We start from the raw sequence: 23,164 nt of genomic DNA on the forward strand, positions 1-23,164 counted from the left end.
ACCCCATGACATATTGTGGGGCCACACAGATGGCCTTGGGGAAGCATATATAAGGGCCATTGTTACCCTTTCCTTATGAAAGCCAATTGATCTTAATTATCAGAAACCTATACTTGTCAGAGTCATTTCCATGAATCTCCTTGAAGGTGAAGCTCTTTTACAGGAACACTTTTGGAAATATCAGAATTAAACCATAACTGTCTGTAAGTGACAAAAGACATACAACCACCCATAGTTAAAGATCTGATGAGACTTTACTGTAATGCAGTTGACAAGGGAATTTGTTTATTTCAGTGACACACATTTTAAAGTTATAACTGATAATATTACACCAGAACACATCAGTGTTTTTGAATTTCATACAAATATATCCCAAAGAAAATTTAGCATTATTTCTTATTTGACAGTGTTTCCTATTTCCATTTCCCGATGTTTTCCTTAATATACCAAAGAAGCCTAATTAGTTCGACATCTTGCTTTCATAAGGAGAGAGAAGCCATCTTTTGAGATGGTCCAGGGACCCTTTGGAAAATCCCAAAGTTAGTTCAGGGTCAGAAAAACTTCATTCAGGATTTGATTTGGGGGAAGTTTTTAAAAAATATTGAAACGTTTAAAACACTTGATTAAATAGGATCTTAAGTCACTGTGAAACAATACTTAGTTATCAATTAGTGAAAGTGACAAACACTTCAAAGGCAAATATGGAAAGTTATATAGATGTAAAAACTTAGCTCTTTGAATAGAGAAGACTGTTTTCTCCAGTAATCAAAGGCCTGATAAATACAGCATGAAGCACAGGAAATTCTTTTGATGAAATACATAATCTTTGTTTTTTAGGCAGATTACTTAACAAGTAAGACAAAGCCTTCACAATCCCACCAAGAACAGACCAATAACTTTTAGCAGATGAAAGAAAGTTAAGTTTCAGTTTTACATAAGTACACCTTGATATTAAAACTTATTTTCCTTTGGGTCAATTGAATAGAGCTGTTTTACAAGTCAATTTTGTAAATTATCTCTGGAGGTAGAAACAAAATCACATGTACATAACACCCATTCGTAGACATACACAAACATACAAACAGACACAAACGAGAGCCATAGTTTTTATTTCAAAACCTTAGCCCTTGATGAATAATCTCATGGAGGCTATGGACTAAATTTTGGGCAGGGTAGCTTCTACAGTAGTCTGTATTTTAAAAATCCACCCCCCCTTTTTCCTCTTCAGTCTTTGTGGGTAGTGTTTTAGTTATCTCCTGGGGTGTTTATATTTCAAAGACATTATAAGATTTACAACTTCAAGGGACAGAGAAAGAATGCAACTTTTCTCCTAGGAGTTTTAGGGTATATTTCTTTATTATCAGAAGTCTAGGATAATTTCTATTTAAAGTTTTTCTTTGTGCTTGGGGTCAGACAGCATGGGGCATTCATGTTTCACTGTCAATCACAACATTCTCCCCTTTGCTTTCCTTACATCCCTGGGGATTCTGCCTCTTAGCATCCTAATCAGGCTTTGTCACAAGCCCTCCTCCTAGCTTTACAAAATGGCACAGTAAGTTCTCCCAAGTTATTATTTAGCTCTTCTACCTTACCTGCCAGCCCTGAAGCTGGCAGAGTAGAGGACAACTACACATCCTTCTCTAACTTCAGTTCTTCTCCCAACTTTCTGACTTGAGCTTCAGCTTCTAGTGGGGCATCAGTGTCTAGCCAAACTGCCCACAGTAGAGGCCAACCCACTGTGGCAGTCATTCATTTCACTTCTTTGCCACAATGCACTATATATACAGTTTCTTAAACAAGTGCATTCAAGAGGCCAGTGTTTTCAGGCCATCCTTGTACCTAACGGCAGTCCACAAAACATCTAACATATGGGGCCACCTCCTCCCTGCAGAGAGGTCAGTGGCCAACTTGGAATGCTTCTTCCTCACCCATTTCTTTAGCCTCTGGGCTGGCTGTCACCAATTATTGGCTGACAAACTGGTGTCCTTACTACACAAGCAGTAAAGAGAGACTGAAGAAAGAGGCAGGCCACTCCAGGTGGTAGGTGGCCGATTTAATAAGCATGAGAACTTACTTATAAGGCTTGTCTTGGGCAGAAGGCTGCAAGATAGTAGATCTCTCAAAAGCTCGTATAAAGGTCCAACTGGGTTCAGCCATGTATAGTGGTCAGGTAACTATCTCAAGGTTATGTCCTTTGGGCAACTTCTAGCATGCAGAAGGCAAGTACAACACACATTCTAAGAATGGGAAGGGGGTCAGAAGCCTTTGAAGCTCGGGTCCTGCTCATGGGTCAACAAGTGGTCATATCTTCCCAGTGACCTCCTTCAACACTGGCTGATCTAGACAGCAGCCTGAATGTGACAAGTCTGACAAAGAAGGATCACCACTTGGGTGCACTAGGGGCTCTGAATAGCTCTGGCGCCTATAGTATTAATTTCAAGCTAACATTTACTCAGAGAAAACAAGTGATAAAATCACTTTCCCTTATCATTTGAAATGGACATGAAAATTCTATTAAAAATCTGAGGATGACTCTACACTCAGGAGGAAAACCAGTTTCTTGCTTTTGTAAAATGACTATCAAATATGTCAAGTGTTTACTTCTCATTACAGTTATAATGGTACTTCAGTATCTCCTGTGATTGTTGGTTGGGGGGGAATTGAGGCATTTGTATAATTTAAAAAAATAAACTATGATGCCAGGTATTCTTCACAATAATTTTTACTCAGTTTCTGAGCAGGTCTATAGAGGCTGTTAAAATGTGAAGATTGCAGCAGAGAACCAATTTCAATATAAGCCTATGGAGATCCCATTACAATATGAAAATGAAATGTTGCCAATGTATGTTATACACTACACCCAGAAATAGATAGAAGGCAATACAAAAACCCTCATGCCTATATAGTATTTTGGTTCAGACATTCACCATTGATTGAGCAGCGTTCTCTAAAAGGAAGCTGACACAGCATCCTTACCTTAAATTGTGGTTGTTATCATACCACAGATGATGTTTTATTTAAATGGATTATGCTTTAAGTCACCTGGGAAAATGGCAAAGAAACTGAATTCAAAGTCTCACACCATAACTAGACAACTCAAGGATATTAACTGAGAAATTCAGGCAATCAGCATGTTTAGTACACTAGTAATTCTCAACTCTGGCTGTAGATTAGAATCATCTGGGAAGGTTTTAAAAATACCTATGTTGGGATGCCTGGGTGGCTCAGTCAGTTAAGCATCTGCCTTCCGCTCAGGTCGTGATCCCAGGGTCCTGGGATAGAGTCCTGCATTGGATTCCTGCTCAGTGGGGAGCCTGCTTCTCCCGCTACCCCTTCCCCCTGCTTGTATGAGAGTGCGCTCTCTCTCTCAAATGAATTAAATAAAATCTTTTTAAAAAAATACTTATGCCTGGATTCTACCCCCAGAAAGTCTAATTTAATTAGTTTCCTGGTGCTGTGCAGGCATTTTTTATCTAATATACAAAACAACACTGATTTACATAAACCCAAAAAGCCCGGTTTAGCCGAGTCTGCTATATTTTGCCCACCCAAAAAATTGAAGAAGGAGTCTTGCCAATCAGGAACAGGAATTGCATGCAAATGGATATAATAGCTTATGCCAATTTCTTTCTCACCCCATCTGCTATATCATTTTGGAAGTTTGATGGAGGAAATATTGAGGAATGGTGCGTTAGAAGTAGGAAGGAAGCGCTTAAGGTCTATCTAGGGCAGCTTGGATTTCTGATACTTGCATACTAATTTGAACTACTACTGGGATAGACATGTAGTAGTCAAGCTAAATTTATTACCTAACTCTAAATTATTGGTGCATAATAACACTCTGGATGTATTTAAGTATCCATCCCATCTCCAGCTTTCAAGGACCAGGGGTGAGCATAAGATCTAAATTTGCCAAATTGTAAGAGATTTATATTTCTTCCCTACCTCCCATAACCATTATTAACAAGCAGACACACAACCTCCAGTAGCAATCAATGCTATCTTAAAACAAGGAAGGGAATCAGACTTAGGAGGAAGTTATACTTAGGGAGGAAGAGTGGAACAGGTAGAAAGAACGTGGGTCTTTGATGACATCACTGAATTGCTGACCATGGGTAACTGGAAACTGCTCTGTGTCTGGCCCAGTTAAATCATATAGTTCCTCATTGTTTTAACTTAGTTTTGTGCAAATGATGCATAATTAGGAATTATTTCAGATGGACATAAAGAAGAGAGCATTCTAGTTGAAACTAGGAATCTCAATGTGACACTAACGCAAAGATCCTAGACCAAGGGAAATATCTCTGGACCTGAGCTTCCTCCTTTGTTAGTGTTAGGGATCTGAACATGATCCCTAAGTTTCTAAGTTTCTTTTATCACTCTAAGACCTGAGTATATGCTTAAGAATTTTATTCATTAATTATATTTGCTGCTTTTCTTTTTTTAAAGATCTTATTTATTTATTTGACAGAGAGAGACACAGCGAGAGAGGGAACACAAGCAGGGAAGTGGGAGAGAGAGAAGCAGACTTCCTGCCGAGCAGGGAGCCAGATGCGGGGCTTGATCCCAGGACCCCGGGATCATGCCCTGAGCCGAAGGCAGACGCTTAATGACTGAGCCACCCAGGCACCCCATTATTTTCAAACATGCTTAATATATCTCTTCTTTGTAACCTAGCAGTTTCAAACTTTCATAGATAGTCGATCTCATGTGAAGTTTCAGTACGTCTTCATTGATATTTCAGTTTGGAACTGTCAGTTTTGGGGGATCAAGGTCAATCTAGTTTTTTGTTGCTGTTCCATCTTTATGTTCTATCTCAGACTTTATCCCCCCGCCCCCTGCCCCTGCCACTGGTGCCTCTTGAAGTGGTATTAGATGGGTAGATCTGATCGTAGAAGCTCACATCAGACTCTGGGCTCAGGGTCATGAAATGAGTAACATGATCAGAAAAAAAGTTTAGGGGAGTGGTAGAGGTGCTGGCAGAATGCTAGGAGTTTTGCTCACTTTAAGCTGTACAATCTGGAGTCTAATAGTAATGCAATGTGTATTCATGTACATAATAATACCCAAGAGGTTTATTAATGTGGGCTTTGTAAAGACTTTTGTCACTTTCAGCAAAGGAAAGTGGTGTATAGTATGTGCACACTAAAAGGACAAAATGTGAAGGTATACTGTGTGTCTTGATGTAAGTCTTTAATTTTTTCTAAGATCTAAGTTCTATAGGCTAATGGGCTGATGGTAAAACTCTCACAAGTCATCTATCTTTACCTTTATCTCTTTCCCATTTTGCTCTTGTTCTGATGAGTCAACTGCTACTTTCTTACTCCCTCTCTCCTCTCACTCTTTCCCTTACAACTGTTAGTATCTATTATGTGCCAAACTATACTACGTTGTGGCTATACAAAATTGCTTGCTGTCTAATAGGAGGAGGCAAAGAAACAAAACAGATGATTAAAAAGAATGTATATATAGACCACATTTTCTTGATGCATTCATCTATGTAGGGCATCTTGGCTCTTTCCACAGTTTGGCTACTGTGGACCTTGCTGCTGTGAACAATGGGGACATGTAGCCCTTCTTTTCACCACATCTGTGTCTTTGGGGTAAATACCCAGCAGTGCAATTGATGGGTCATAGGGTAGCTCTATTTTTAACTTTCTGAGGAACCTCCACTCTGTTTTCTAAAGTGGTTGCACCAACTTGCATCCCACCAATAGTGTAAGAGGTTTCCCCTTTCTCCACATCTTCTCCAGCACTTGTTGTTTCCTACTGTGTCAATTTTTGCCATTCTAACTGGTGTAAGGTGGTATCTCATGTGATTTTGATTTGAATTTCCTTGGTGGCTAATGATGTTGAACATTTTTTCATGTATCTGTTAGCCATTGGGATGTCTTCTTTGGAAAAGTGTCTGTTCATATCTTCTGCCCATTTTTCTACTTACTTGTTTTTTTGGGTGTTGAGGTGGAGAAGTTTCTTATGGATCTTGGATATCAGCCCTTTATCTGTAGTGTCATTTGCTAATATCTTCTCCCATTCTGTGGGTTGCCTCTGTTTTGTTGATTGTTTTCTTTGCTGTGCAGAAGCTTTTTATCTTGATGAAGTCCCAAAAGTTCATTTCTGCTTTTGTTTCCCTTGCCTTTGGAGATGTGTTTTAAAAGAAGTTGTGGCCATTGTCGAAGATGTTGCTGCCTCCATTCTCCTTTAGGATTTTGATGGAGTCCTATGTCACACTGAGGTCTTTCACACATTCAGAGTTTGTCTTTGTGTATGGTATAAGAGAATGGTCGAGTTTCATTCTTCTGTATATAGCTGTCCAATTTCCCCAGCACCACTTTGCAAAGAGACTTTTTCCCATTGGGTATTTTTTTCCTGCTTTGTTGAAGATTGTTTGACCATAGAGTTGAGGGTCCATATCTGGGCTCTCTATTCTGGAACTGGAAGAGGTTATGCTAAGTGAAATAAGTCAAGCAGAGAAGGTCAATTATCATATGATTTCACTTATTTGTGGGACATAAGGAATAGCATGGAGGACATTAGGAGAAGGAAGGAAAAATTAAGGGGGGAATATCAGAGGGGAGGATGAACCATGAGAGACTGTGGACTCCAGGAAACAACCGAGGGTTTTAGAGGGGAGGGAGGTAGGGGGATGGGTTAGCCCAGGGATGGGTATTAAGGAGGGCACATATTGCATGGAGCCCTGGGTATTATATGCAAACAATGAATCATGGAACACTGCATAAAAAACTAATGATGTACTGTATGGTGATTAACATAATAAAAAAATAAAAAGAGTGTAATAATTCCACATATGAGGAGGGAAAAATAACTGCCTCTTTCCAAAGATATGATTTGGCAAGAGATTACATAGTAATGAGTTTTGAAAAGAGTAGAGTAGAGAACACTTTACCATATTTTTTGGCACACAAAATGCATGACCTCATGTGTATGTGTGTAATAAAAACTGAAACAGTGTATATGAAATTCAGTATACTTCCTCTAGTGCCCTCTTCTACTTCATCCATAGCTTTGTGAAACTGCAGAGTGGAGTGGCTCTGTGAGGTCTGAAGGAAGAACTGATATGTCCACCAAGGCATGTGCAAAGGTGGCTTGGTTTGTGGCCACATGTCTTTGTGCTGTAGCCCCAGTGTAGCTCTAGTTTAATGAGGTCTTTAGAAAGAACCCCCTTCTACAATCTTACTTCAGTTTGAGAAAGAAACAACACTTTTTAAAGGAGATTTCTCTCAGAGTAGATTCTTCTGCAAAGTTGTTGATGGCTCTTGTATTGACAACTCTTACTCACTTGTAAGCATATGGTCTTTATGGTAGGGCTGCCCAGTTATTTAAAAACTGCCCAACACAGAGTCTAATCATGTAACAGATGCACAGATGGTGCTGGAATGAACACACTGGTGGACCCTGAAGTTAACTTCCCTCATTCTCTGCTGCAGTTTAATTTGTTTTGTGACTTATTGACAGTGGATTTGATTAGAGCAGAAATCTGCTAGCTAGTTTCCAGGTGTCATGAGTTGTGTGTCTGGTAACCTCATGGAAGAGTGTGTGTGTGTGTGTGTGTGTGTGTGTGTGTGTTTGTGTTGTCTAGTTAATGTTAGGTTTTAAAAATCTTGTCTTTGAGTAATACTTTAGAAAATATGACGCCCCCCAAGCCAAATAATTGAATAATATAGTAGCCGATGCTGTATTACGAGACTTGGACAATGAGCCCATAGACTTTTGTGCTGGGATAGACCATTGGAAGTAGAAAGAAGTACAAGTATTATTCTCCCTAAAGAACACCATATGTAGGATTTTGGTATTTCTTATGAGTCTGGTTTTTCATAACTAGGTGTGTGGGCAAACACAACTAACCTATCTGGTCTCACATTCTTTATCTGTGAAATAAGAGTTGCACAAAATCTTAGTGCTTTCCTTCCAAAAAGTTTGAAAGTCATCTTTAAATAAAATTACAGGGGGGAATAAATTATATAAAAGAAATACAACCAGAGCTGTGATTGAAGTAGAAATGTTTAAGAATCTAGGGCTAAGAAATGCACATGACATCTTACTAAGAAAAGTAGCTCAGTAAGCTGAGCTGTTTCTAGTGAGTGATAGGGGAAGGACCGTGGTTTCTTCTCTGTACTGATGATACAATCTGGGCTATAAAATAATGTGATATATGGGTTTGTAAAGCTCCTTGTGTGCAAACCAAGGGTGTTTGCAGACAAGCATGCTGTCTGGGCAGTGGTGGTAAACTAAACCTGGGCTTTCTCCACATTGAATTTCAAGATGGGTGATTTCGTCCTCGGTGTTCTGTCACCTTCAAACTATGGAATTCTGTTTCTGATCCTCCCAAGGATAGGAAGATGTGAAAATGCACAGTCCTCTAAGATAATCATCTATTTCTCAAGCAGTGACACTCCTGCAAAAATTTGCCTGTGGTCAGAAGCTGACATACAGTAGTTTTAAACAGGGTCCCGAGAGTGATCCCATTTCTGGGTAATTTCATGAACAACCTCCTGGGACTTGGTTATCTGGAGATGATTTTCTACCAGACTGGGAAGTACTCAGTCCGTCAGCATTTATTTATTGTCTGCCATATGCCAGGGATATGCTCAGTGCAAGATACAAAAGAAAACTCTTCATCTTCAAGGAAGTTAGGGTGTAACGTGGGAGACTGCCACACAAGCCAATAGTTCTAATGCACTGTGGTGAGTCCCACGGAGGTCTGGACAAGGTGTTGTAGTGCGCAGAGAAGTAAACCAACTCAGCCTCCTGGGGAGGTATCCTGGAGATGACACCAGAATAAGCTGAGAAAGAAGAGAGCAGGAGGAAGAAAAGCCTTCTAGGCAGAGGAAACAGTACTGGGGCGCAGAGGCAAGAGACAGTAAGAAGAATCAAGGATCTTCAAGTACTTTGCTGGAGAATCAACTCTGTGTGTGTGTGTGTGTGTGTGTGTGTGTGTGTGTGTGTTAGAAACAAAGCTAGACAGGTGGGCAGAACCTGCCTCACATGCCACACTCAGTGGGTTGAACTTTTTTCTGAAGGGGGTAGATCTCTGATGGAGTGCAAGTAATTATTCAAGTAATTGAATTGAAAATTAAGAATGCTCCTCAATTTTGATACTTTTTAAACTTAGAAACTGTCCATTTCATCTAGGAATTTAACATTATTTTTAGAGTTTTTACAGGCTACTCATAATTCTTTAAAAAATCTTATTCAACTTATTCAAGTTGAACTATGCAAGTAGGGAAGCAACAGAATATAGATTCATTTTTAGGAGGCTCTTCCTGTCAATAATATAGAAGATCCCCTGAGGTAGAATGGTAGGCAGGGAGGGAGGAGGAATGAACTTAAAGGGCAAGGGGCCAGTTATAGCACAGGTCTGAGGAAGAAGTGATCAATAGCAAATGGAAGGTTGTGACCTCTAATTATTCTTAAGCCATCCTTTCATTTCTCAGTAAACTTTACTTGATCATGGGATGGAGATATATATATATATATATCTTATATTTATATTTATTTATATATATTTATATATATATTAAATATATATATTAAATATATATATTTATATTTATATTTGTTTTCTGTTAGATTCTATTTGCTAATATTACATTAGAGATTTTTACATTGACATTTATTAGAAAGATTGATCTTTTTTTATTGTGTTATGTTAGTCACCATACAGTACATCGTTAGTTTTTTATCTTTATTTCTTATTTGTTTTCTCTGCTTTGAAAGAGTATAAATAATATTTGACAAAAATGCATTTTTGCATCTTTTTGACCTACTCTTGTTGGAGGTGGGCAAATGAGGAATAGTTGTTCTTTGGTCCCAGAAGAGAAAGAAGAATAAGCAAATTTATCATCATGAAAAAAATTAAGAATGCTCTCAATTTTGATACTCTCTTAACTTAGAAACTATCCATTTCATCTAGGGATTCAGTATTATTTTTATAGAGCTTTTACCAAGTACTCATAATTCTTTTAAAAATCTTATGCATATGAGGTTTCTTTCCCCCTTAGACTCATTGTTAATGATCTGTGTTTGTGCTTTCTCCTTTTTAGTTTTTGTTTAGACTAACTGCTGATTTATCTCTATTTCTTTTCCCCCTAAGAATCACCTTCTGGTTTTATTGATTAAGTTTACTTTCTCTCTTTTGTTTTATAATATATCAATTTCTGCTTTTTATCTTAAATAATTTGTTCCTTCTGCTTGCCTTAGGTTTTATTCTTTTTAAATTACTGAGTTGAATTCATATTTAGTAATGTATTTAGAACCTCACTTTTTTTTTTTTTTACAGTGCATAGCTTAACTATTGACATGGGGTTTTATTAATGTAGAGTTTTCAGTTTTATTATTTGCTAGATATTCTGCAACTTTGGAGGCAATAAAGAAATCATGACTAGAATTGTTAAAGAGTGAGTTATAACATTTCAGGTGGTTGGTTTTATTAGTTATTAATTTCTACTCTAATTGCATTATAAGCTAAGAGCATGGTCATTACTGTCATTACCATTTGTTTTAAAATACTTTTTGTGTCTAGTTTATGGTCAAGTTTTATAAATGTTTTTAGAAGTATTTGAAAACCAGTCTCTTCGTTTTCAGCACTGGAATTATAAAGACGAAAATCTGATGGATTAGATTCCAGATTCTTTATACCATCACTCATTTTGAGAATTTGACTTGTTTGCAGCTGAAAGAAATAAATTTAAATCCTTCTCCATTTGGAGCAATCTCCTTAAATTCCCCGTGTTTTAAGCTTTATGTGTTCTTATGTTAAAATAATTGGAATGTAAAATATAACAGTAGTTATATCTTCAATTGAGATTGAACATTTTTATAATGTTAAACTACTCTTTTGTCTTTTTTAATGCTTTTTGCCTTGAAGTCTTTCTGGCAGACATGACAAATTAATGCCAGAAAAGAGAGAGAGAGAGAGAGAGAGAAAAGCCAGAATCACTTGTATCATTCATTTCACTTTTAACATTCCTGAATGATTGAGACATATAGGTAGTTTTTGTTTATTAAACACAATTTGAGAATCTTTAAAGAATTTATTTTATTTCATATACATATATAATATTTATTACATATATAACATGTTTCAATTCTATCATCTTGTATTTTCTCTTTCTAATGCTTCTGTTGCTTTTCTTCTTTTGCTATATGGTTATGTCTTCTTTATTTTGGTTCTGTTGCTGTCCTACTATTGATATTTTGAGAGATTTATAATCTGGATCTTAGTTCCTCTAGTGGTTACCTTTATGATTGTTAATATTTTTTCAAGTTAGGTCTATTGACTCCTTGCTATGAAATATGGGAAAATCCTACACCACCCCTACATCACTACCTTGCTTTTTATCTCCTTTATTTTCACAGTGTTAAAGTTTACAACACTTCTAGTAAATGTAATAAACTACTAATGGCTTCAGTGTTCACCACCAAGTCCTTAAATATCACAACTCCCTCATTTCTGGTTATTTCAGCTTCTCTTTTGAAGGGCTGGAGTTCATTCTCTCTCAGTTTTTCTCATTAGAGCCTATGATTGTTATATTCTGACTCTTTGCATAATTGCAAACACATGGCTAATGACTATATTCATGATTGATAATTGGTTAGTTTGAAATTATTGGGGGCATGCATATTTCTCTCCAGACCTCTCTAAACATTGCTTTGACGTGGAGGATTTTATAGATGTTATACTAATCCAGTGCTTCTAGTCTCACTATTATTATATTTACATATACATTATACACGCACACACACACACACACACACACATATATATATAATATGTAATTAGAACAGAGAAAGCAATGATGAAATTAGAACATATGATATACATATATATGTATATATATACACACACAGATATATATATATATAATATGTAATTAGAACAGAGAAAGCAATAATGAAATTAAAATAAAATAATGAAATTAGAACACATGACGATATACATATATATGTGTATATATGTATATATATACATGAAATTAGAACACATGATGACATACATATATATATGTGTATCACTACACTACATTTCATCATGTGTTCTAATTTCATTATTGCTTTCTCTCCCAAAGAGCCTTTAATACCATATGGCCTCTGGAGGGCCACAAACTATTATAATATCTAAGATTTTTCTCAGTCCCCCTTACCCTACAAGAACCAATTTTTGTCCTCTTGGGGATGATGTCATCCCTGTTGACAACATATGTGCCAACCTTACGCCCCATATTCTCTTGTAAGCGACTTCTTTGGTGAGGATAGTGTTTTCCTGCAAATTTTCTTGGGCCACAGTGTGATCTTTGCTACTGCAGATTCAGGGCTTGCTTGTTTCTCTGCCAACTTTTATCATATTTTTGAAAAAAATTTGGGGTCCATCTGTTCCATTCCCTTCTTGAGAACTATCAATTATGTGTGTATTAGCCATCTGCTTTCATCTTCCACGCCTCTGATCTTCTCTTTAGCCTCTTCTTTTGTTCCTTTTTTCCATTTTATTGCCTAGCTTCAAAGAGTCCATATCACTACATTTCAGATGTCTCTCTTTTCCTTTTTGCTGCTTTTAATGTTTTACATTTTTGTAGTGGTTTTATTATATCCTCTTTCTGACTTCACCACCATACTTTCTCCTGTTATGTGTGTTCTTCATTTTTCTTTTGCCTTTCAAATTTATTTTCTCCTTCTGGCATTTCCATATATCTATGCTACTATCATCCCTCAGATTTTGGGATAATCTGCCCCTTCTCCCCTTCTCTGGGTATGCAGACCATCAGCCAGGAGATCCATGGAGTATTTGCAGTATAGCTTTTGTTTGGTGATTTGTACCTATTTATTTTGCATAGTTGGGTGTAAGAAGGGGGTGCAAATCTGACTGCTATTTCTGATCTCTCTTCAACCTTCTCATTTCTGGCTTTTTTCAGCCTGGGAGTCATAAATGGAGAATGTGAAGATAGAAACAATACTTCTTCAACCCTTGTTCTCCTGTTCCTCACTGTGTAACAGCTTCCATGATGATCTCAGCATGGACTAGGGATGCACTCATACTCATCCTTCCAGGTAAAGCTAGCTCCCTTGGGGACTCAGTGATTTTTTTGAAAAAATATGTATTCTTATTAAGACCCAAAGGAATAGAAAAGATATCTAATGTACTATTCTACTTTAGAATCAATATAATCTATTTATATGAAATTTTTAGAAAAGGCAAACCTATACTGACAGAAAGCCCATCACTGGTTGCCAGGGGCCAAAGAAGGGATTAACTGCAAAGAGACACAAAATAACTTTGGGGATAATGGAAATACTACATATTGCCCATTTTGGTGGTGGTTACACAATTATGTATATTTGCCAAAACTCGCCAAATTGTATCCAATAACTGGAAAAGTTTTTGTAAAGATGGTTTTTAAAAGTTAAAGAAGCAACAAATGTGATATATATGGCTGAAACAATTCTTTTTCACTATATACATTGGATTCTTGACTCTAAGAAAGTTTGGACAACATATATGCACATACCACGAGATGAAAAAATATAATAAGAGATGTTTTCCTTACTGCAGTAGTCCCGAAAACATATATATCAGAATTCCTTGGGGATATTGTCTAAATGCAGCTTTCCAGACTCCACTCCCAGAGATTCTGACCTAAGGCCAGGTAGCGGGGGATAGACCTGTGTGATCTAATGGTCTCTCCAAGATGATTATGATGCATGGCAAAATTTGAAAACTATCAGCCTAGTATATAGGCTGACCTTGAAGTAAACTGAATTGATGTCATGCCCTGATCTATTTCAGATATTTCTAAGAATTATATCAGAAACATCATAAAAGACCTTGAAACAATAAATTGCCAGTTGCATTGGCTAAATAGCTCTATAAGGAGGCCCAAGATTTGGCAAAGTAGCCTCCCCAAATTGCAAGTCTTCTGATATGCCATTGATCCCCTTCCCTGACCTCAGTCTGGTTAAGAAAGCATACTGAATCTTGGAGCTTTAGTTTTCTTATTGGTTATTTGGCAAGATCTATAGTATCTACGTAGCTCCCATAGTTGTTCATCAAAATTAAGCAAGATAATTCATATAAACTACTTAGCACAATGCCTAGTACATAGTATGTACAATGGAACCTGGAAAATTCAAATAATCTTAACTAGTAATTGATTCCTAACCTTAACAGCAGGCTCACCCTGATCATTTCATTAACGTTATAATAATGAGACCTTAGATTTCATGCTTTTTAATTATTTGGACCATTATACCATTTACACCATTATAGTTGTTGTCACTGTCACAACGTTGTCAACGTTAATGTTGTTAATGTTGTTAGCATTATCATTATGTCTTATGTTTATTATTATATTTATTATCATTATCATTATCTCAGTGATTTTGGTATCAATGGACCATCCTCTTTCTCCTGCCTGAGTTTACCACTGACATTATTTTGCGGGACTGAAGGCACTCCTCTCTTGAGTATCCAGACCTTTTTTTGCCTATTAAAGTGGAATCATTTGATAGCCACTGTTTACTTTTTTTAAAATTTAAATTCAATTAGCCAACACCTAGTACATCATTTCTTTCAGCTGTAGTGTTCAACCGTGCGTCAATTGCCACTGTTTACTTTTAACAGGCCATTTCAGATAAATCTAAATGTAATGTAAAACTTAGAAAAACAACAACAAAGGGTTGAATTGTAATAAAAGGATGACATTCAACCCTCTTCAAGTCCATTATTTAATAACCTAAAATCAACCCAGATGGTACTTCCAACTACATTGCCTCACTTTTTTTTTTTTTTTTTTTTTTTTTTCCAGCCTCTGCTTTCCAGGAGCTTGGTGGAGAAGGTGATGAGAGCTGATGTTGTTGATGTAGGTGAACGGAGGCTATGCGGCTGGGCAGTTACAGGAGGTAGTTAGTGACAAGGAGTCCTTAAGGTCTTCCCTCTTCTCCACTGCCCTCCCCTGAGCTGTTCTTCTGGGGTGTTCAGGCAACAACTAGCTTTTTCCCAGGTATACCCATCAAGCAGAGCATTGTGATCAATCCTGATGACCCCCTAAAACTGAGGTTTTTACAGTGTAATAATAATTGATGTTTGACAAAGTGCTCAGTAGTCTCTAAAATTGGAAGATATCTTTTACTGAGGCCTAGATAGGTCATCCTTAGCAGAGAGCACCCAAACAATGTGACTTAAACCAGATTTCATTCAGTAATTTATCAGTATTATTGAACACTACATCTGAAACTAATGATGTCCTGTAAGTTGGCTAATAGAATTTAAATAAAAATAAAAATAAATAATTAAAACACAAACAAAAATCCCTCACATTTCGTGACTCTAAATTCCATGGTTCTTTTCACTCTCTGTGACACCTTTCCAGTTGGGAGGGAGACTGTTTTAGCTCTTCCCAATTAATAGCTTAAAGGGAAGCCAAAATATTGATACTCCTCAATCCTCAAGGTGGCCTGGTAAAAGCTGTGTGCCAAGATGGCCTGGTTGGTCCACACCTGGAGGTGAGCACCCCAGTGTGCTACATAGACTGTGATGTGGAAACTGTTAGGAGGCACTGATAGATGTTATCTAATGTCGATGTATTAATCTTCTTATGTTTTTTGTTCATACTTTAAATAAGTGGCATTCATACCTTTAACTACTGGGATTTTGAGAATTCAAAAACCCTGCTTCCCTCTGCCCCAAAATATTGGTGCTGATGAAATCAGACTTCTTCTGGGCACTCCCAGGCCAAAGGGCTTGGTTAGACCAAAGGGGTTGCAGGAAGACAGAATTTGTGCATTTTTGATCCCCCATGTTCTTCTCTTGTATTCCCATAGCACCCCATACTTCAGGATATCACACAAGCTCTCACACTGACTTATAATGTTGTCCTTCCTTATTGATTTGTCCTGCTAGACTATAATCTTTTAAAGAATACATCCTTCACTCTTATACCCTGACCAGTACAGTGCCTAAACCACCATAGTAGCTTCCTAGCTAACCTCTCTACATTTACTCTTGCCTTCCTATGACCTTTTTTCAAGTTTGAGTAATATTTTAAAAACAGAAACAAAAATCACATACCCCCCCCCTTTTTAAAACCCTCAAATGGTCGGAAATGTTTTGTATCTAGATTGTGGTGCGGAGCCTATGACCGTAGACCTTGGTCATAATTCACAAAATTGTACACCTAAGGGGGTGATTTTTACCATACATAAATAATACTTCAATAAGACTAATTTCAAATTAAAAACATTTAAATCAACAACCACTTTCCATTGTCCTTAAGACAAAAGCCACATGCTTCGCCGTGGATGACATGACTGTATGAGTCAGGGTTCCACGGAAAACAGGTGACACATTCAGATTAGGAAAAAGTTGTAGGTACTTTATTGAATTCCCCTTAAAAGTGTGAGCAGACTGTCATGAAGTGACAGGTGGTGTGGAGTCTCCAGAGCTAGTAAGAGCAGGGCACAGTTAGCACCCCAGGCCTGAAAGGAAGGCCACCTGTTAAGTGTTACATAAAGACCGGGAGGCTGCACAGGGCTGATACTGACAGTTAAACATGCAGGCCCCTATTTTCTCTTACCTGCTGGGATTCCTCATTGGCTGGAAACAAATAGAATGCAGAAGGTAAGGGAAAGTTGCCTTCAGGGCACAAAGCAGGGTAAAGAGTGGATCCAGAGGGGCAGAACACAGCTATCCACTAAATAAAGAGGAGGTCTGCCTCCTCTTACCTTCGTAACTTCATCTCCAGCTCCCTCCAGAAAGCACTGTGATCCTATCAGACTGGCTTCTTGTTTCCATCTTGCTACTCTACTACTTACTTACCCTTGTGCCCCAAGTTCTCTGCCCCTAGATCTTCACAAAGTGGTTGCTTATGTGACATTTAGACCACTCTCCCAATCCAAAGTAAAGCCCACCCTCCCTTCTTGGCGTTCATCATCTCTGAAATCATCTTGGTTCCTATTTGCTTACACATTTCTGTCTCTCTCCAATACTGAAAACAGAGTCTGGCAAAGAGTAAATGCTTAAGTGTTCAGAAGAAGGAAAGAAGAGGGAGGGGTGGCTTCTCTGCCTTGTGCCCCAAGTTCCCACTTGGGGCTGGTTAGATGGGCACAGAGATGTGGAGTGTTGAGATTGGGATTGGGGAGCGAGGGCAATGTGGGCAGGGGAGTCCGAGGCCTAACTGAATAGAACACTCTGGGCATTATCACAAAGTCAGGGATGGGACAGACAGAGCCATGGAGATATGTGCTTTTAGCTTCTTCAAACCAGCAGAAACCACTCTCTCTACATGAGAACGCAGCAGAGCCAATGGGGTCAGAAGAAAGGTCTAACCAGTGGACCACCATGGGTCAAGTCATGGGCCCTCGATAAATATTTGACCAATATTCTGATTTACTGGAGCTTAGAAAGGAAAGAGACATTCTCCCTTTCTAAGGGAAAAAAAACAAGAGATGATAGTATGATTTCTTAGTGAGGTAAATATTTAGTTAGCAAGCTATACTTAAAGCAAGTTAAAGATCTTTTTAAATGAGCTGATTTAAATAAATATCTATACTTTCCAGAAAGCTTTGTTCTTAGAGTTTCATTATGCCTTATTCCTAAAAAGCAATTAATTGAGGCAATTTCTTTGTAATTAAAAAAAAGGGATTTGCAAAAAATGTCTTCCCAACGAAGGCCTACTTATTTCTTGCTGCCTTTTAGCTATTATTTTCCTTTACTATTTTGTAGGCAAAAAAAAAAAAAAAAAAAACAACAACACTGCAAAAATGTTTTCAGCATTTAGTCAATTTTGTCCAGAGCTGCTAAATTTTATATACAATAGTTTCCCTCTTTTGCTACAGAGAAAATCTCATGAATTGCAAAAATGTGAACATTTTAAATTAGAATAAAGCTTTCTTCAAATCATTTTCTGTGTATGGAATAGTCTTTCATTCTCAGCATTCCCCAGTTTTAAAAGAACTGACTATCCCAAATATTGATTGGGATTTTTCTCCCCGTAGTTTAGAAGACAGCAACATTGATTACACTGGGTTTTTCTTATTTACCACCTTTTCATTCATGATGGGCCATCTGGGTATTCAGTGTTTAGTTATGTATGTGTAAACTCTTTGAGGAAGACAGTTTATTTGTCAGACTGCAAATATCTAGAGAGTTGGTAACAATTTTATTTCAACAAACAATTGTCAGGCTTCTTCCAGCTTGGAACATGCCAATCCACATCCCTTCTGGGTAGCACATGCACTAAGAGACTCTGCACCTGACTTGGGTCCAAAATTTAGCCCCAATCGCTGAAGGATCCATAGATGAATTTGTGGGGCAAGATGTTTGGAGCTTAGTGTACAAACTCATATTTTTTTGTAAGTATATGTATATATGAAAGTATTACTAGTGGATATATATACTAAATACATGTATATATACTAAATATATGTGTATATATATGGTATATATCTATATATATGGTATATGTACATGTACATGTGTGTATATATATATATATATGTGTGTGTGTGTGTGTGTGTGTATGTGTATATACATACAGAGAGAGAGATAGCACGCTCTATTTATTCTAGGAATAAACTGATATGATTTTGGAGGCCAGGAAGTCTACAAGCCATTTACAAGCTGGAGAACTGTGGGAAGGGAATGGTGAAAGTTTCCACCCAAGACCCAGAGACACTGGTATCCAAGTGCAGAAGAAGACGGATGTCCCAACCCAAGCAGAGAGCACGTTTGTCCTTCCTCCACATTTTTGTTCTTTTCAGGCCCTTAACAGATCCAATGATGCCCATTGGCAATGGGGAGGGTTGCCTTCTTTATTCAGTCTACTGATTCGAATGCTGATCTCCTCAGGAAACACCCTCACAGACACATCCAGAAATAGTTTTACTGGCTATGTGGGCACCACCTAGCCCAGTGCAGCTGTCACATAAAATTAACCGCACACCTCCATACCTCTGCCACCACCAAGAAATTATCTCAGGTATTCCCTTGGGATTCATTCATTCATTCATTCATTCATCAAACAAGTACTGTTTTTGACCATCCGCTCTGTGTCAGGTGCTGCCAGTGCTGAGGACAGATCAGTGAGCAATATGTTCCCTCCTACAAGGAACATGCAGACCAGTGGGGATGACAAGCAAACAGGTATTACAATAAGGGTAAATACATGGAGGGCCATCTTCCCCAGCTTGTTTGGAGAATGGTGAGGGGAGCGCATATGGGAAGTGATGTTGAAATGGATACTGAAAGGGCAAATAAAGGCTAAGTGGGGAGAAAGTGACAGGGCTATAGTGTAAATTAGGGGTAGTTCTAGAAACCATCAGCAAAGGTCTGGAAAGCATGGCAGAGCCCAGTGAATTCAGGCTAGGGAGAAGTGAGAGACTAGGTGAGGCTGAAGAGAAAAGCTGGGACCACGTTACATAGGATCTCTACAAATCAAAGGACGATTCAACAATGTAGTGTGGTGGTTAGGAGGGCAGGATCTGGTACCCTGAACTTGCACCTGAACCAACCAGGAAACAACAGTTTACCTGCCTCATTGGGATGTGGAAAGAAGCTGCTGAGTGAACCCATCAAGAATGTCAAATAAAGGGCGCCTGGGTGGCTCAGTGGGTTAAGCCGCTGCCTTCTGCTCGGGTCATGATCTCAGGGTCCTGGGATTGAGTCCCGCATCGGGCTCTCTGCTCATCAGGGAGCCTGCTTCCTCCTCTCTCTCCCTGCCTGCCTCTCTGCCTACTTGTAGTCTCTCTCTGTCAAATAAATAAAATCTTTAAAAAAACAAAAAAAAGAATGTCAAATACAGTGTCTGGCCTATACAAAGTACTTGGTAAAGAATAGCTATTATTATTGTTGTTGTTAATTCAATCTGAGCATTATGGGAATCCTGGAGGCATTCTAAGAGGTCAAACAACATAATCAATTTACATTTTAGAAAGGCTGTTCAAGGGACAATGGGTTGAATAAATTTACAAAGGACAAGGCTGAAGGCAGGTGGAACTAAGGAGGAAGCTGTTGAACAGGAAACAAATCCTTTCCAGATTCTCCATGACACCTAGTAGGTATTTAAGAATGCTGATTGACTGTAGATATTAAACATTTAGTGGGAGCAGCACCTTAAGATACTGTCCATGGTTAATACCTATATGTATATTATATATTAGAGATAAATTTTTATATGAGGGGAGACCAAAGCAAGAGAGTCTGGTGTGTAGGGAACAACAGTATGGGAGAGGAGTATCCAGATAAAACAAGAAGACCTTACATATCTGGGAAGAGAATACTTGGCAGATGGGTGGGGATAGAGGCAGACAGGGTGAGGAGACATGCTCTAAAGGTAAATTCTGTCTCCCTCAGTTTGCCCAGAACCAGTCTTCCCGGAGTTATAGTTTGTCAGAATATACTCCCCTGTACTGCACATCCAGTTTTTCACACTGGTGTTTAAAAATGATTTGGGGCCTGCCTTATGCTACCCTTCTTTTTGTAGGAAGCATTCTCCAGAAGCCAGCATTGATGAGGAGTTTGGAATCAACACTTTTGAGAGGAAGGAGAGATGGCAGAATAGGGCTGCTGTCCCATACTCGAGAAAGACAACTGTGTTATGTACATATAGGCCTGATATCTAGGAGGGGAGGTGGAGCCTATCCAGAGCAAGGCACATGCTGCCTTTGCTCTCTCTTCCAGCATGGAGAGGTTGGGGGAAATGGTAGTTCTTACTAGAGAATGTTCTGAGGGGTCTTGGGAGACAACATCTTGCAGGGCATCTACACAGAAGTCTCCATCTGGTGTGTTCATCTTGTGTTTTCCTAACCTAGGCCCTGATCTCAGCATACAATGATGGCCTTGTTGGAGTGCTTGTTTCTTTGAGATTGAAGCTCTGATTTCTAAATCCTTTGCCCTCCTCCGGCAGGAGATGAGAGCCAAGCTATGCTTTTATTTGTGCTTAACTGTTAGTTATGTTTCTGGAGTATGGAAGGCAATTAGGCATAGTCATGAAATCTTCCTGTCCCTAGAGCTACAATTTCCTCTACAGATCGCAAACACCTGATACACTTGCCAATGCATCCACCATACTTTTAGCAGTGTATCATCCCAGCTTAACCACTGTCAAACGTTTTCACAGTTTAACTGCCAGTGGTACCAGGAGCTGATTGTGCTTCACTTTCTGCCAGTGATGGGGAGCTCAGTGCCAGCCAGGGCCAGCAAACCATCTCCAAGTCCCAGTTTTACTGCCAGCTTTCTCAGAAACAGACACCGACTGCCAGAGATTGGGTTCTCCAGAAGCAGATATCTAGATGGAGTTTGGGAGGCAGAAGGTTTGTTAGGAGTCAACACCTGTGAAAGGAAGGGTGTGGCAGTGGGAAGTAGATGTACTGCAGTGAAGACCCAACTTGTCTCCAGGAAGCTGGTGGGAAGTTTGGGAATGTGTGTTGTCAATCAGTGCTATCTTGTGGATGGACACAGCAGGACTTTGTCCCTCTACCTTGCTCAGTCATTAAATATAGGCTGTCCCAGGAAGGGCAGCAACCTGGCTGAGCAGCTGTATGGAGTTGAGGCAGACCCCAAAGTAGCTGTTGATGGGAAGCCGTCTTGTTGACCATATTGCCCATGGCTTGATAGCTGAGCAGATGTCCTTCTCTAAAGGGTGGCATGTATCTGTGTGTCTAACCACAGTTTTCCTTCCTACCTTCTGAGGATATTTTTTAAAGGCTTATTTTGCTGTTTTTATCCCAGTTTTTTAACTCTGGGATCTTTTTTCAAACCATTCCAATCAGACTCAGCAAATCAACACATTCACACACACACACAGACACGCACGCACACACACATGCACACACACTTCATGTTTCAGAACTCTACCTTTTACTGATGGAAATTGCATCTGGAAAAAGATGGAGTGTTTTGGCCTATGGAAGCTAACTTTTGTAGATATGTAGGGAAGGAAGGATCTAGAAGAAACATTGGTCACTTCTTTGATTATAAAAGTTGATTCAGTCGATCTGATTGGTTAGAGTGAAACTGGTTCCTGCTTCATAGTCTCTCACTCTTCCCTCTTAACAATGTAAACTTGGGCAAAAAGATGACCTTCTCCAGGGGAAAGAAATAATTCTCACCACAATGTATTGGTATTAGCTAGAGCAAATCTGCTAACATCACAACTTGGTCTTTGGCCATAACTGAGATTTAAGTGACATATAAAGAGCAGAGGTGAGAATGATTAGATCCTGATCTGATGTTCCTTAATTTTGCTCTAGCCTATGGAGCCAGGAGCAAGAGGTCTAGCTCCCAATTAAGGCCCTTATCCAGTACACTGAAGTACTGTCCTGTCTTCATTTGCTTAGACTTTTAGGTGATTTGCCACACACAACACTCTACTACTATCTCTCCCCCGCTTTCTCTTTAAGATATTAATTAAAATTATTCATTTGGATAGAAGAGTATTTTGTTCTGTTCTTAACTATAAAATATCCAAATGAAAATTTTTTTCTGTTCTTTTAAAAAGAAAATTAAATGAAGTTACTTTGTATTCATATGGCTCTTGACTGACTATCCCCAACCATCACCCACAACTCCATTCTGTGGTAGTAATATTTGAAAAAGAGGAATTCCCCACAATGACATAAATGTCACTGAATTATATTTAAGCCTCTTCATTTGTTGCCTTCTACAAAGTAGTCCTATTACCCATTTTCATCATTTGTCCACAAAGTCAAGTCCAGCATGGATGACTCCTATGCCTCTCATTAAAAGAAAACACCAAGGGGCACCTAGGTGGCTCAGTCGGTTGAGCATCTGACTCTTGATCTCAGCTCAGGTCTTGATCCCAGGGTCTTCAGGGTTGTGAGTTCAAGTCCCATGTTGGGCTCTGTTCTGGGCATGGAGCCTACTTCAAAACAAAACAAAACCCGCCAAAAATAAAAGGGGAAAAAAAGAAAGAAAAGATAATTAAATATTGCTTTGTTCTAAAAGAAGTTCTCAGGTATCAAAATGCTTTATAAAAATTTCTCCTGAATCAGGCTTAAAGGGAGAACATGGCTACCCAGCCCATGTGATACATGGGAATGGGGGCTGCGCTGAGTCTTCCAAGAGGTAGTTGGGGTAGAAAACCCCCTATTTTTCTCCTATTCACATTCTTAGAGATTTACTTATTTTACTTAC

At 38.6% G+C, this 23,164-nt stretch overlaps 1 long non-coding RNA gene across 2 annotated transcripts in view; it reads left to right on the forward strand.

The window, feature by feature from the left end:
- LOC131998723 (uncharacterized) overlaps positions 1-15,314 on the forward strand; it is a 115,303-nt gene extending 99,989 nt beyond the window's left edge. For both annotated transcript variants that reach the window (XR_009398835.1, XR_009398834.1), the window contains 2 exons: positions 12,930-13,065; positions 14,820-15,314. This is a non-coding gene — a long non-coding RNA (uncharacterized LOC131998723). The remainder of the gene's footprint in view (positions 1-12,929; positions 13,066-14,819) is intronic.
- Positions 15,315-23,164: the final 7,850 nt, after the last annotated feature.

The sequence above is a fragment of the Mustela nigripes genome, chromosome 13 (genome assembly GCF_022355385.1).
Source record: "Mustela nigripes isolate SB6536 chromosome 13, MUSNIG.SB6536, whole genome shotgun sequence".
Taxonomy (NCBI): domain Eukaryota; kingdom Metazoa; phylum Chordata; class Mammalia; order Carnivora; family Mustelidae; genus Mustela; species Mustela nigripes.